This window comes from Palaemon carinicauda, unplaced genomic scaffold, assembly GCF_036898095.1.
Source record: "Palaemon carinicauda isolate YSFRI2023 unplaced genomic scaffold, ASM3689809v2 scaffold155, whole genome shotgun sequence".
NCBI classification, from domain to species: Eukaryota; Metazoa; Arthropoda; class Malacostraca; order Decapoda; family Palaemonidae; genus Palaemon; species Palaemon carinicauda.
Window position 1 is genome coordinate 230852 of NW_027169092.1, and position 14644 is coordinate 245495.

Here is a 14644-nt window from a genome sequence, read left to right on the forward strand (position 1 = left end):
CTTATCAAACCTGTCCTCCACAAATTGGAAATGAGTGGGATCAGAATTTTAGGTTGATCGATTGGTTATTAGTACCGAAGACAGTTAACTTTTGGACTTCCGCCTTCAACCACGCTTGTCCTTGAGGTGGTAACCCTCGTCCATTTATCGGTTGGGTCAGGTGAGGCCCCCGGCTTCCCATGAACAGGGTATATCCCGGTTGCTTTATAAGCAGATGCCTTTCCTGCAGCCAACTCTCGCCATTTATCTGGATTTGGGACCAGCCTAGAAGTATGTATCCTCGATGCTTTTGAAGCTGTACATTTCAGACGGTGTGTCCTGAAAGGATAAGGATAATGTGTCTTGACTTATTTCCAATTTGTGGAGGACAGGTTTGATGAGTGGGATCGGATTTTTAGGTTAATCGATTGGTTATTAGCGCTAAACAGGAAAACTGCTCTGAAAATAGCTGAAGATCAGTCCAAATATGGAAACTGCAGCCTTCCCCCCAAGTTACGATTTCTCCCAAAGGGTCTAGATGGGGTGAGACCTCTCATTAGGTCCCAGAGTTTAATATCAAAGATGCTGTTGCTAAAGGCACGATTGGTTCTGCTGGACCAAAGAAGACAGTTAACTTTTGGACTTCCGCCTTCAACCACGCTTGTCCTTGAGGTGGTAACCCTCGCCCATTTATCGGTTGGGTCAGGTGAGGCCCCCGGCTTCCCATGAACAGGGTATATCCCGGTTGCTTTATAAGCAGATGCCTTTCCTGCAGCCAACTCTCGCCATTTATCTGGATTTGGGACCAGCATAGAAGTATGTATCCTCGATGCTTTTGAAGCTGTACATTTCAGACGGTGTGTCCTGAAAGGATAAGGATAATGTGTCTGGACTTGTCAAACCTGTCCTCCACAAATTGGAAATGAGTGGGATCAGAATTTTAGGTTAATCGATTGGTTATTAGTACCGAAGGCAGTTAACTTTTGGACTTCCGCCTTCAACCACGCTTGTCCTTGAGGTGGTAACCCTCGTCCATTTATCGGTTGGGTCAGGTGAGGCCCCCGGCTTCCCATGAACAGGGTATATCCCGGTTGCTTTATAAGCAGATGCCTTTCCTGCAGCCAACTCTCGCCATTTATCTGGATTTGGGACCAGCATAGAAGTATGTATCCTCGATGCTTTTCAAGCTATAGAAGTTTTTAATTCTAATAACCCTCTAGTTTTAAAGATTTTAGAATGGCTTTTTATTTAGATTTTAGAATGGCTTTTTATTTAGATTTTAGAATGGCTTTTTATTTAGATTTTAGAATGGCTTTTTATTTAGATTTTAGAATGGCTTTTTATTTAGATTTTAGAATGGCTTTTTATTAGGATTTTAGAATGGCTTTTTATTAGGATTTTAGAATGGCTTTTTATTAAGATTTTAGATTGGCTGGCTTTTTATTAAGATTTTAGATTGGCTGGCTTTTTATTAAGATTTTAGATTGGCTGGCTTTTTATTAAGATTTTAGATTGGCTGGCTTTTTATTAAGATTTTAGATTGGCTGGCTTTTTATTAAGATTTTAGATTGGCTGGCTTTTTATTAAGATTTTAGATTGGCTGGCCTTTTACTAAGATTTTAGATTGGCTTGCTTTTTACTAAGATTTTAGATTGGCTGGCTTTTTACTAAGATTTTAGATTGGCTGGCTTTTTATTAAGATTTTAGATTGGCTGGCTTTTTATTAAGATTTTAGATTGGCTGGCTTTTTATTAAGATTTTAGATTGGCTGGCTTTTTATTAAGATTTTAGATTGGCTGGCTTTTTATTAAGATTTTAGATTGGCTGGCTTTTTATAAAGATTTTAGATTGGCTGGCTTTTTATAAAGATTTTAGATTGGCTGGCTTTTTATTAAGATTTTAGATTGGCTGGCTTTTTATTAAGATTTTAGATTGGCTGGCTTTTTATTAAGATTTTAGATTGGCTGGCTTTTTATTAAGATTTTAGATTGGCTGGCTTTTTATTAAGATTTTAGATTGGCTGGCTTTTTATTAATGTGTCTGGACTTATTTCCAATTTGTGGTTGACAGGTTTGATGAGTGGGATCAGAATTTTAGGTTAATCGATTGGTTATTAGTACCAAAGAAGACAGTTAACTTTTGGACTTCCGCCTTCAACCACGCTTGTCCTTGAGGTGGTAACCCTCGCCCATTTATCGGTTGGGTCAGGTGAGGCCCCCGGCTTCCCATGAACAGGGTATATCCCGGTTGCTTTATAAGCAGATGCCTTTCCTGCAGCCAACTCTCGCCATTTATCTGGATTTGGGACCAGCATAGAAGTATGTATCCTCGATGCTTTTGAAGCTGTACATTTCAGACGGTGTGTCCTGAAAGGATAAGGATAATGTGTCTGGACTTATCAAACCTGTCCTCCACAAATTGGAAATGAGTGGGATCAGAATTTTAGGTTAATCGATTGGTTATTAGTACCGAAGACAGTTAACTTTTGGACTTCCGCCTTCAACCACGCTTGTCCTTGAGGTGGTAACCCTCGTCCATTTATCGGTTGGGTCAGGTGAGGCCCCCGGCTTCCCATGAACAGGGTATATCCTGGTTGCTTTATAAGCAGATGCCTTTCCTGCAGCCAACTCTCGCCATTTATCTGGATTTGGGACCAGCATAGAAGTATGTATCCTCGATGCTTTTGAAGCTGTACATTTCAGATGGTGTGTCCTGAAAGGATAAGGATAATGTCTTGACTTATTTCCAATTTGTGGAGGACAGGTTTGATGAGTGGGATCGGATTTTTAGGTTAATCGATTGGTTATTAGCGCTAAACAGGAAAACTGCTCTGAAAATAGCTGAAGATCAGTCCAAATATGGAAACTGCAGCCTTCCCCCCAAGTTACGATTTCTCCCAAAGGGTCTAGATGGGGTGAGACCTCTCATTAGGTCCCAGAGTTTAATATCAAAACTGCTGTTGCTAAAGGCACGATTGGTTCTGCTGGACCAAAGAAGACAGTTAACTTTTGGACTTCCGCCTTCAACCACGCTTGTCCTTGAGGTGGTAACCCTCGCCCATTTATCGGTTGGGTCAGGTGAGGCCCCCGGCTTCCCATGAACAGGGTATATCCCGGTTGCTTTATAAGCAGATGCCTTTCCTGCAGCCAACTCTCGCCATTTATCTGGATTTGGGACCAGCATAGAAGTATGTATCCTCGATGCTTTTGAAGCTGTACATTTCAGACGGTGTGTCCTGAAAGGATAAGGATAATGTGTCTGGACTTATCAAACCTGTCCTCCACAAATTGGAAATGAGTGGGATCAGAATTTTAGGTTAATCGATTGGTTATTAGTACCGAAGACGGTTAACTTTTGGACTTCCGCCTTCAACCACGCTTGTCCTTGAGGTGGTAACCCTCGTCCATTTATCGGTTGGGTCAGGTGAGGCCCCCGGCTTCCCATGAACAGGGTATATCCCGGTTGCTTTATAAGCAGATGCCTTTCCTGCAGCCAACTCTCGCCATTTATCTGGATTTGGGACCAGCATAGAAGTATGTATCCTCGATGCTTTTGAAGCTGTACATTTCAGACGGTGTGTCCTGAAAGGATAAGGATAATGTGTCTGGACTTGTCAAACCTGTCCTCCACAAATTGGAAATGAGTGGGATCAGAATTTTAGGTTAATCGATTGGTTATTAGTACCGAAGACAGTTAACTTTTGGACTTCCGCCTTCAACCACGCTTGTCCTTGAGGTGGTAACCCTCGTCCATTTATCGGTTGGGTCAGGTGAGGCCCCCGGCTTCCCATGAACAGGGTATATCCCGGTTGCTTTATAAGCAGATGCCTTTCCTGCAGCCAACTCTCGCCATTTATCTGGATTTGGGACCAGCATAGAAGTATGTATCCTCGATGCTTTTCAAGCTATAGAAGTTTTTAATTCTAATAACCCTCTAGTTTTAAAGATTTTAGAATGGCTTTTTATTAAGATTTTAGAATGGCTTTTTATTAAGATTTTAGAATGGCTTTTTATTAAGATTTTAGAATGGCTTTTTATTAAGATTTTAGAATGGCTTTTTATTAAGATTTTAGAATGGCTTTTTATTTAGATTTTAGAATGGCTTTTTATTTAGATTTTAGAATGGCTTTTTATTTAGATTTTAGAATGGCTTTTTATTTAGATTTTAGAATGGCTTTTTATTTAGATTTTAGAATGGCTTTTTATTTAGATTTTAGAATGGCTTTTTATTTAGATTTTAGAATGGCTTTTTATTTAGATTTTAGAATGGCTTTTTATTTAGATTTTAGAATGGCTTTTTATTTAGATTTTAGAATGGCTTTTTATTAAGATTTTAGAATGGCTTTTTATTAAGATTTTAGAATGGCTTTTTATTAAGATTTTAGATTGGCTGGCTTTTTATTAAGATTTTAGATTGGCTGGCTTTTTATTAAGATTTTAGATTGGCTGGCTTTTTACTAAGATTTTAGATTGGCTGGCTTTTTATTAAGATTTTAGATTGGCTGGCTTTTTATTAAGATTTTAGATTGGCTGGCTTTTTATTAAGATTTTAGATTGGCTGGCTTTTTATTAAGATTTTAGATTGGCTGGCTTTTTATTAAGATTTTAGATTGGCTGGCTTTTTATTAAGATTTTAGATTGGCTGGCTTTTTATTAAGATTTTAGATTGGCTGGCTTTTTATTAAGATTTTAGATTGGCTGGCTTTTTATTAAGATTTTAGATTGGCTGGCTTTTTATTAAGATTTTAGATTGGCTGGTTTATTAAGATTTTAGATTGGCTGGCTTTTTATTAATGTGTCTGGACTTATTTCCAATTTGTGGAGGACAGGTTTGATGAGTGGGATCAGAATTTTAGGTTAATAGATTGGTTATTAGTACCAAAGAAGACAGTGAATATAAAGTTTATATGCAAAACTGTGGTAAGAGTGAGTAAGAAAGTTTGGAGTAGAATCCATGGAACCTGGACTTCCGCCTTCAACCACGCTTGTCCTTGAGGTGGTAACCCTCGTCCATTTATCGGTTGGGTCAGGTGAGGCCCCCGGCTTCCCATGAACAGGGTATATCCCGGTTGCTTTATAAGCAGATGCCTTTCCTGCAGCCAACTCTCGCCATTTATCTGGATTTGGGACCAGCATAGAAGTATGTATCCTCGATGCTTTTGAAGCTGTACATTTCAGACGGTGTGTCCTGAAAGGATAAGGATAATGTGTCTGGACTTATCAAACCTGTCTTCCACAAATTGGAAATGAGTGGGATCAGAATTTTAGGTTAATCGATTGGTTATTAGTACCGAAGACAGTTAACTTTTGGACTTCCGCCTTCAACCACGCTTGTCCTTGAGGTGGTAACCCTCGTCCATTTATCGGTTGGGTCAGGTGAGGCCCCCGGCTTCCCATGAACAGGGTATATCCCGGTTGCTTTATAAGCAGATGCCTTTCCTTCAGCCAACTCTCGCCATTTATCTGGATTTGGGACCAGCATAGAAGTATGTATCCTCGATGCTTTTGAAGCTGTACATTTCAGACGGTGTGTCCTGAAAGGATAAGGATAATGTGTCTGGACTTGTCAAACCTGTCCTCCACAAATTGGAAATGAGTGGGATCAGAATTTTAGGTTAATCGATTGGTTATTAGTACCGAAGACAGTTAACTTTTGGACTTCCGCCTTCAACCACGCTTGTCCTTGAGGTGGTAACCCTCGTCCATTTATCGGTTGGGTCAGGTGAGGCCCCCGGCTTCCCATGAACAGGGTATATCCCGGTTGCTTTATAAGCAGATGCCTTTCCTGCAGCCAACTCTCGCCATTTATCTGGATTTGGGACCAGCATAGAAGTATGTATCCTCGATGCTTTTGAAGCTGTACATTTCAGACGGTGTGTCCTGAAAGGATAAGGATAATGTGTCTGGACTTATCAAACCTGTCCTCCACAAATTGGAAATGAGTGGGATCAGAATTTTAGGTTAATCGATTGGTTATTAGTACCGAAGACAGTTAACTTTTGGACTTCCGCCTTCAACCACGCTTGTCCTTGAGGTGGTAACCCTCGCCCATTTATCGGTTGGGTCAGGTGAGGCCCCCGGCTTCCCATGAACAGGGTATATCCCGGTTGCTTTATAAGCAGATGCCTTTCCTGCAGCCAATTCTCGCCATTTATCTGGATTTGGGACCAGCATAGAAGTATGTATCCTCGATGCTTTTGAAGCTGTACATTTCAGACGGTGTGTCCTGAAAGGATAAGGATAATGTGTCTTGACTTATTTCCAATTTGTGGAGGACAGGTTTGATGAGTGGGATCGGATTTTTAGGTTAATCGATTGGTTATTAATATAAAGTTTATATGTCCCTATAAACAAACTTAGCTTATCACCAAAGAAAATTTTCTCTGGTTGATTGCAGTCAACACTAGCACCTCTACAGGGCTGAGTGTTGGACATCAAGGGATTTTAAACCAACAAGTTTGGTTATAGAAACTTCCTCCCTCTTAAGGATAAGTCTCCCGATAATGGATGAGGGTTTTTTTTATACTTTTGGAAAGTACTGTACACAAACTTGATTCGTTAAAGTTAAAATTCCTGCCTGAACTGCCCTGCAATTCTCAGGTGAGGAGCTCAAAGGTGGTGGGCAGGGATTCTCTCTCACCTGCTAGCATCTACCGACACCTCGTTATAATTTTTTCACAGCAGAGTTTCCAGATTTGCTTAAATTATACTCCTGTTAAAGGACTTGTGTTTGTCGACTAAGGAAAAATAAAAACTACTAAAACATATTGGGATATTGCCGTAAAAACTCATTTGATCAAAATCAGAAAAAATTTGTTTCATCTTATTGTACACTGAAAAGAAAGTCATACTATTTCAAGAGTTCCTTTGCAGAATGTGGGTGTGGTGTTTGTGTTAAAAGTAAATAAATGAAAATACCTAAATAACCAGAAATTTACAAAATTTTTCCACAGGTTAATTTGCATAAGGATTTGGAAGTTCGGCTTCTTATTAACAGATATTTTGCCTGTTATTATATCTTTTAATGTTTGAGACTTGTGTTAACTATATAGATGAAACCAGTGTTTTGATATGTCCAGTTGATGATATTTTGTACGCAATATACTCGCATGAGAAAGCCGAAGTTTCCTGAGGCTCATGAATGAAAGATTATTTTGCCTGCTATTACTGTATATCTTTTAATGTTTGAGACTTGTGTTAACTATATAGATGAAACCAGTGTTTTGATACGTCCAGTTGATGATATTTTGTACGCAACATACTCGCATGAGAAAGCCGAAGTTTCCTGAGACTCGTGAATGAAGGATTATCATCATCATATACCAAAGGCACTTCCCCCAATTTTGGGGGGTAGCCGACATCAACAAGAAACAAAACAAAAAAGGGGACCTCTACTCTCTACGTTCCTCCAGCCTAACCAGGGACTCGGCCGAGTTCAGCTGGTACTGCTAGGGTGCCACAGCCCAACCTCCTACATTTCCACCACAGATGAAGCTTTATAAGGATTATGATGTCGCATTTAATACAAATAAAACAAAGCTTAACTTAATGGCCCCAACTAGAATGTTATCCACGATATACAATGAGATTCAAGACATAAAAAACCCAGGAAAACTGATTGACACGATCAGGTTACTTTTGCCAGATTGAAAATTCTGGTAATTAATCCTGTATCTACAAATGTGTCTGGACTAAAGTTTTGTATATAAGGAGAGTGTTCCACAACAATATAACTCAGTCGTTTCCGATCTGCCTTTGATTTCACAACTCCTCTCTCGGCCCGTCACAGTATGTAGACATAGGTTGTATAGTGTTTGAAGCATTTAGTGGAGAAAAAATTAGTCCCTTTTATGGTTAAAACCTAAAGTAGTTGGCATTTTAAATTAGGAATTTCTTTATCATACGTTCAGTCTTGGGGAAACCAACCCACTGAGGTATAGGCCTAGCAGTCATGATCACAGAGGTGGTTTTTTCTTACCAAAATTTAACTTGGTTATTTTCACATTTAAAAGTAAAATTGTCACTTTTTTAATGTTTAAAATTTGTAAAATTTTTGCATTTTTATCATAAAAACTTTAATCTCTTTATTATAATTTGGCTCTTATTTCAAAGCGTAATATTAGTTGATTAAAATTTGATTTTGTGATATTCAAATTTTTTTTAATTTTTTTTTTATTTGAATATTTATTTTTGAGCAACATTTTTGTTAGAATGGTGCGAGTGATCAGATCTCAAAATAGGATTTTACATTTGTTTTGACACTCACAAAAATGTTATTTGTAACTGTTTTATAATATGAGTTTCCATCAACTTTGTTTCTCCAAATTGTGATAACTCCAATTCAATTGGGTTATGTTATGTTCTTAAATATGTAATTTTATGAATAGAACTTACCTGGCAGTTATACATACATAGCTAATAATCTCTAATTCGGCAGAATTTTTCTAAACGTGGCAACCGCCTTGTGGTGGTTGGGTGGTAACACCCATTAAAGGGTGGTAGGAGGAATCAGTCCATGCTACATTTGCAAATAATAAACTCTGGAAAATCATGTGAAAATACGTGTTGAGACAAACTGCTCTTGTTTTGTCACAATCTGGTGACTGTGATGAATCTAGAGAAGTTTTCTCCTAAACAAAGAATGATATACCTGAGCATATTAGTATATTCACAGTGCATTAAGATTCATAATGCTTTGTGGAAATCTAAGACAAATGCTGTGTCTAAGTACTATCATCATCCAGGAGCATAAACCTTTACAGCCACAAGGAGAGTACAAACCAGCAAGCAGCATTTACAAGGTACCTTACAGTCCAATGCTACATTTGCAAATAATAAACTCTGGAAAATCATGTGAAAATACATGTTGTTCCTCGAGGATGCCATCAGCTATTAATATTATCTCTAAACTTTCAAATTATAAAGATAATAATTTAATGAGCTGGCTTATTGTTGTCCCAATTAGGTAGGATCACACACACACTTATTTTGGATAATTTTGTACATGCATGAACAGGGTTTTTGATGTCTGTCCTCTTCCATGTGTTGTTATTTTCTTATTCATTTCCTCTTCGCATCATATAGGAAGAATTCCAGTTAAAGTGAAATCTAATTTAAGTGAAATCTTTAATGTTGCATTTATTTAATGGACTATTTGTAGGTTTTGTTTTATATAGACTATGCTGATGTAGCAAGAAAGATTTTCCCATCCAATGACAGGGCAACCCGTTACAAAAAGGATGTTAAGCCTTTACGTAAAGTTCAATAGTCACAGCTACCAGCCCTACAATGTTTGCAACCTCTAGGCCATTTAGTATCCCTAGAGTAACTGGTTCCTTGCGTTATGCTCCATCTAAAGTCTGTACAATGGTGCCTAAAATGACTGACGTAAACTGCAAACCCTCCCTGAACTTTAGTACCAATAAAACAAGATACCAAAGTTGATCTGCTTTGGTGGCTAAACAAGGAAAAGCACTTCCAGGACTCCAGGAGAGTGGTCTCCTCCAATTCTCCTGTTTACATATGAGTCGAAGAAAGGGTGGGTGGCTCATCTCAAGGGCCAACTAACATTAGGTTAATGGTCCCGATAAGACAAAACTCTTCACATCAATGGGCTAGTTAAAAGCAGCCTATCTGGCTCTTCAATATTTCTAGGTTGTTTAGTAGGTCACCTGGTTGCCTTGATGAACGACAATGCAACCCTTAGTGACGCAGTATATCTATAAGAAGGCACAGCATCACATACTCTTTGTCAATGGCAGTGGCAGCACACAAGTGGGTAATCCACAATGCATGAATTCCCTCATCTTCATTCATTTCCAGGAAAAGGAATTTCATAACGGACACATTAAGTCGAAAATATCAGGTAGTAGGGTTAGAATGGTCTTTACATTCCTAAGCAGTGACAAAGTTCCCGACTTTGTGGGGTTCCCTGGCAATCAACATGTTTGTTACAAGCTTCAACAAGAAACTGCGCGAGGATGCCTTCCAACACCTATGGGACAGGCTTGATGTTTATGCTTTTCTGTCAATTTGCCTTCCTCGAAAGATAATAAACAAAGCACACTTGTCCAAAGATCTGAAGTTACATTAGTAGCTCCAAAGTGGCATCAAGCAGAATGGCATGCAGACCTTGTGCATGTGCTAGTAGAGATTCTGAGGGAACTTCCGCAGTGGCCCAGCCTGCTCTGTCAACTCCACTGGCAGATGTTCCACAAATCAGTGGATTCCCTATCACTTAAGGCTGGAAGGTATCCAGCATCTCTTCCAAGAAAGAGGTATTTTGAGCAAGACTGCAAAAACGTTTCGCTACCTCAGGAAATTCTCCACCGACGTTAAGTGAAGTGGGCCATCATCTGTGGTTGGTTTTGTCAAAGGAATACATCTCTCAAGAGCCTCTATTTCAGAAGTGGCAGACTTTTCAGCTCAACCACAGAAGGAAAAACACCTGTTAGTATCACAATGAAAGGGTATTGTTCAGCCTTGAGCCAGGTACTGAGACTGAGAGGAATAGTTATTTCCTTGTCTTGGGAATTATCCATTACTGTCAGAAGTATGAAGCAGACCTTTCTTTCATGTGAATGAACTTTCTGCTTGGGATGTAAACAAGGTATTACTGTCTCTAAAATGAGACCTACTTCAAACCATTGATGCAAGGCCTCGGATAGGTACTTGACCCTAGGCGAGTTACGTGGATTCTCGTATTTGTTCTCTTACTTGGAACACCAGAGGCAGGTGTTTTTATGGTTTGCTCTTGACTTTGTAACAGACTCAAAATCCATCAATCCTGGATTCGAGAATTTTCATCTTTAAAAGTATCCTCCCCTAGGGATGTAACCAATGATTCAGATGAGTTACTTTTGTGTCTTGTAAGAGCGTTACCTTAAAAGAATCCAGACTGCCGCAGGCAGATTACAGAACCTTTTTGTAAGCACTGGGAGAGGGAAAAAGAAAGTTGCCAAAAATAGTCTCATTTTGGCTTGGGGGGGCCTATTATAGGAGGGCTGAGTCCTAGATCCCCTGGAGCACCAGAATGAGTTATGGTGTCCCTTTCCCCCATAACAGTGGAGTCTGTACGAATCGTCTTCAAGAAGAATCTATCGGTGGATCTAGTTTTAGACCCTGGAATGTGGAAGCGTCAAACCACCACCACTGCTCATTATTTGCGGGAAAGCACTCTCAGGTCGTTAGACATGTTTTCCCTCGGACTTGTGATTGATGCTAGAAAAAGATGTGACCCTAACTCCTTTACATAACCAAATGTTTCACATCAAAGATAGCAGTTACAACCTATTTCTAGGTGGAGAGAGAGTGCTTGGCCCCTTTTGCTCTCCTGGGGTATAGCAGTTGGAATCCTAGCATCTTTTCTATTTTACTAGATAGAAGTATTCATTCCACCTTCCTCCACACGAGGGGAAGATGGATGTTTATGGGCAAACCCGTCAATTGTTTATGCTTAAAAGTCACAAACCGACGTAGTCCAAAGATTTATCCAGTCCCTTGACAGGCCAGACATTACTGGATTGGATCTCATTCAGATTACAGCTGATTTTTCCTTTGCCCACACATACACCTAATAGTCTGGCCAATTCTTTACACAGCCAGTCTCTTCATTCATCTGACATCACTAAGAAAACCCGAAAATTTCTTATTCGCTCAAGGGGTTAACTGCTTCACTGGAATTTTTCAATGGCTACTTTCCTCTTGGTAAGGGTAGAAGACTCTCTTTTAGCTATGGTAAGCAGCTCTTCTAGAAGGACACTCCAAAATCAAGCCTTTGTTCTGTGTACCATGTTCTCCCACTGTGGGTTAGAGTTCTCATGCTTGAGGGTACACTCGGGCACACCATTCGTTTCCTTATTTGCTTTCTTTTCGGGGCTATTTTTCCTGTGGAAACCCATGAGCTAACAGCATCCTGCTTTTCCAACTAGCTTTGTGGCTTAGCTAGTAATAATAGATAGATTTGCTCTGCAGCACACTTGATTTCCTGGGCCATGAACCTCATGGTACGTTTAACCCTGGTTCGCAAGTTGTCTAGGATGCTATTCTCCAGACCTTATCAGACGTGAGATCGGCAATTCTGGGATGTTAACCAATTAGTTTGGAAGTGGACCTCTGTCCTCCTAAGGATGAGTCTGCTAGTTAAAGGACTAAAGTACATACATATACCGAGGTACTTCACCCAATTTTAGGGGGTAGTCGACATCAAACAAATGAAACAAAAAAGGGAACGTCTCCTCTACGCTCCTCCCAGCCTGACAAGGGACTCAGTGTCTTATAGAAGGCCTGGTTTTTTCCTCCAATAAATGAGGAAAAAAATTTTAGAATTCTGACCCTCCCAGAAGCAGGCCGGGTATGGTGTCTGCACCGGAGGAAAATTTGCAACATGACTCCTCCTCAAACAGAGCTGAACCTTTCCAAAGTGGTGACTCAGTCAGTACTACCTCAAGCAGCTGTTATGATGCGTAACGAGAGAGTCTGAATCAGAATCTTCGTTCCTACAGGTTCTCGCATTAAAGGTGGCAATGGGCTCAGGGAAGCCTCCAACTCACTAATCAAATGCATAGATCAGTTACAGTATGTCGCTCATTGCAGGGATCGAGTTATGGCTAGAAATACCTTGGTTGGAACTTGCCAAGAAAGCATTTGATAAAGTTAGTATGCAGATATCAGCTTTTAAGGCTGGTCTTCTCAGACCTTGCCACCAGCCTTTTCTATGCAGAACCATTATGTAACAGGATCTTGACCTCCTCACTTGCGTGGATCAAGCTGTTACTATCCTGACCCTGTCTGTCAGCTGTAAGGTTGGCAGCTCAACATATCACTTTCACAGCCTCTGAAGCTGCATCTTGGTTGAACCATTTGTGAAGAACAATTAGGTTCCTATCCACGAGCAAGGACCTCACAGATTCTGAGAACCAGTTCAAAGCCTTCACCCTATCAGGGGCTAAATCTGATGTAGAATTTGGTCCATTAGGTAGCCAACGTATGGGCCAACTAGGTCCTAAGGAAGCGAGATGCCGTGGCCTCTAGTTTGATAGAATATTTAAATAAAGAGATACTAAACCTTTGGAATTCGTCTCTTAAACCATCCTTGCTTATTTTTTAATAGATAAAGCTTACAATGAAATGGAGGAAGTTCAACCAAGACTCGCTTCTCCACCAAGCAATATTGCAGAAGAGACCTCTGACCACGTCCTCAAATATCCGTACAAAGTCACCTCCCCCTCTGGGCTAACTTTGGGCCAAAATTCAAGACCTAAGCCTAGGAACAGTTTTAATCTTCAACTTTGCAGAACTTTATGGAGTTTGGTCAGCCTTTTCTACATTGGACTCGGAGCCAAAATTGTAGGTGTAAAGGCAGACGGGGCCCTCGCTTACGCTATGGCTGGGAATTTCCCCACTCGGCTACCACGAGAGTGATGGATGCATGAGGTGCCAGGTTCACAGGACAGAGCAGTGGACGTTCTTAGGTTAGGTCACCACCTCCCGTTCACTAGCTCTCCTCCTCCTCCTCCTCCCTTCATTCCAACCCCATGGAGTCAGTCCTCATATTACAAAAAATCGGAGAAGTTCCTTGCCCTATGCTCTCTAAAGGGTATATAGAAGAAGTCAAAGACGGGTACCTGGGCTTCTTCAGTCGTTTGTTTCTGGTCTTGAAAGCCTCGGGGATGGAGAGCCTTAATAGACCTGTCAGCTCTGAACAAATTTATCCACCAGATTCGATTCAGGATGAAAACTTTCCAAACAGTCAAACATGCTGTAAGGAAGAACTATTTTATAATCTCATTTAGATCTTCGTGACTTTTACTTCCAAATCCCCTTAATTTGCTGTCTACGCTTTGTTGTAGGAAGCAAGAATTTTCCCAGTTTAAAGTTCTCTGGTTTGTGTTGTCCACAGCCCCTCAGGTATTCACCCGAGTGTTTACATTGGTTTCAGCATGGGCTCATGCCAACAAGATATGTACAGTAGATGACTGTCTGGTACTAGCAGAATCAGTCCAAACTTTTTTTATTGTTAAAAAAGTTATCGCGTATAATCAGGGACGTATCCTAAGATAACCATAGATATCTGCACCCCAAACAGACCTTACCCGGTCTAATCCACAAAGGGGAAGGATAAATAACGAGCTGTTACACATCCTATCACCTTCGAGTGCCCCTATGCGTTCCTGCTTCTCATTCCTTCGAAGACAGCTGATAGCTAGAAGACAATACTGAGTGTGCTTTTCCAAATGTAGACATTGGCTTTCGTGTATTTTTAACATCAGTGGTCACAAACTTTTCAGCTGAAAGCTCATTTTCTCATTTGAAGCATTAAAAGTCCCATCAGAACAACTGGATGCTTTATCTTTTTTGAATATGAAAGCAGATGTGTTACGTTGGATCAGTTTTGAGGATCTGTTAACCATTTTACCTCCAGGCTATTTGGAACTTTCCAACCCTTAACCCCCAAGGGGTTATTTTTTTCCCAGCACATTTTGCAGTATATGTTTTTTTAAATTGCTCTAACAGCTTTAATTTTTGTCATAGAGAGGTCAGGTTGGTCTCATTCTCTTGGAAAATGCCTGATTTTTTTCAAAAAATTATCAAATATGAAAAAAATAATTTTTATAGCATTTTTTAGTAAGGACGTACCGGTACGTCCATGCGGGTAAAGGGATGGG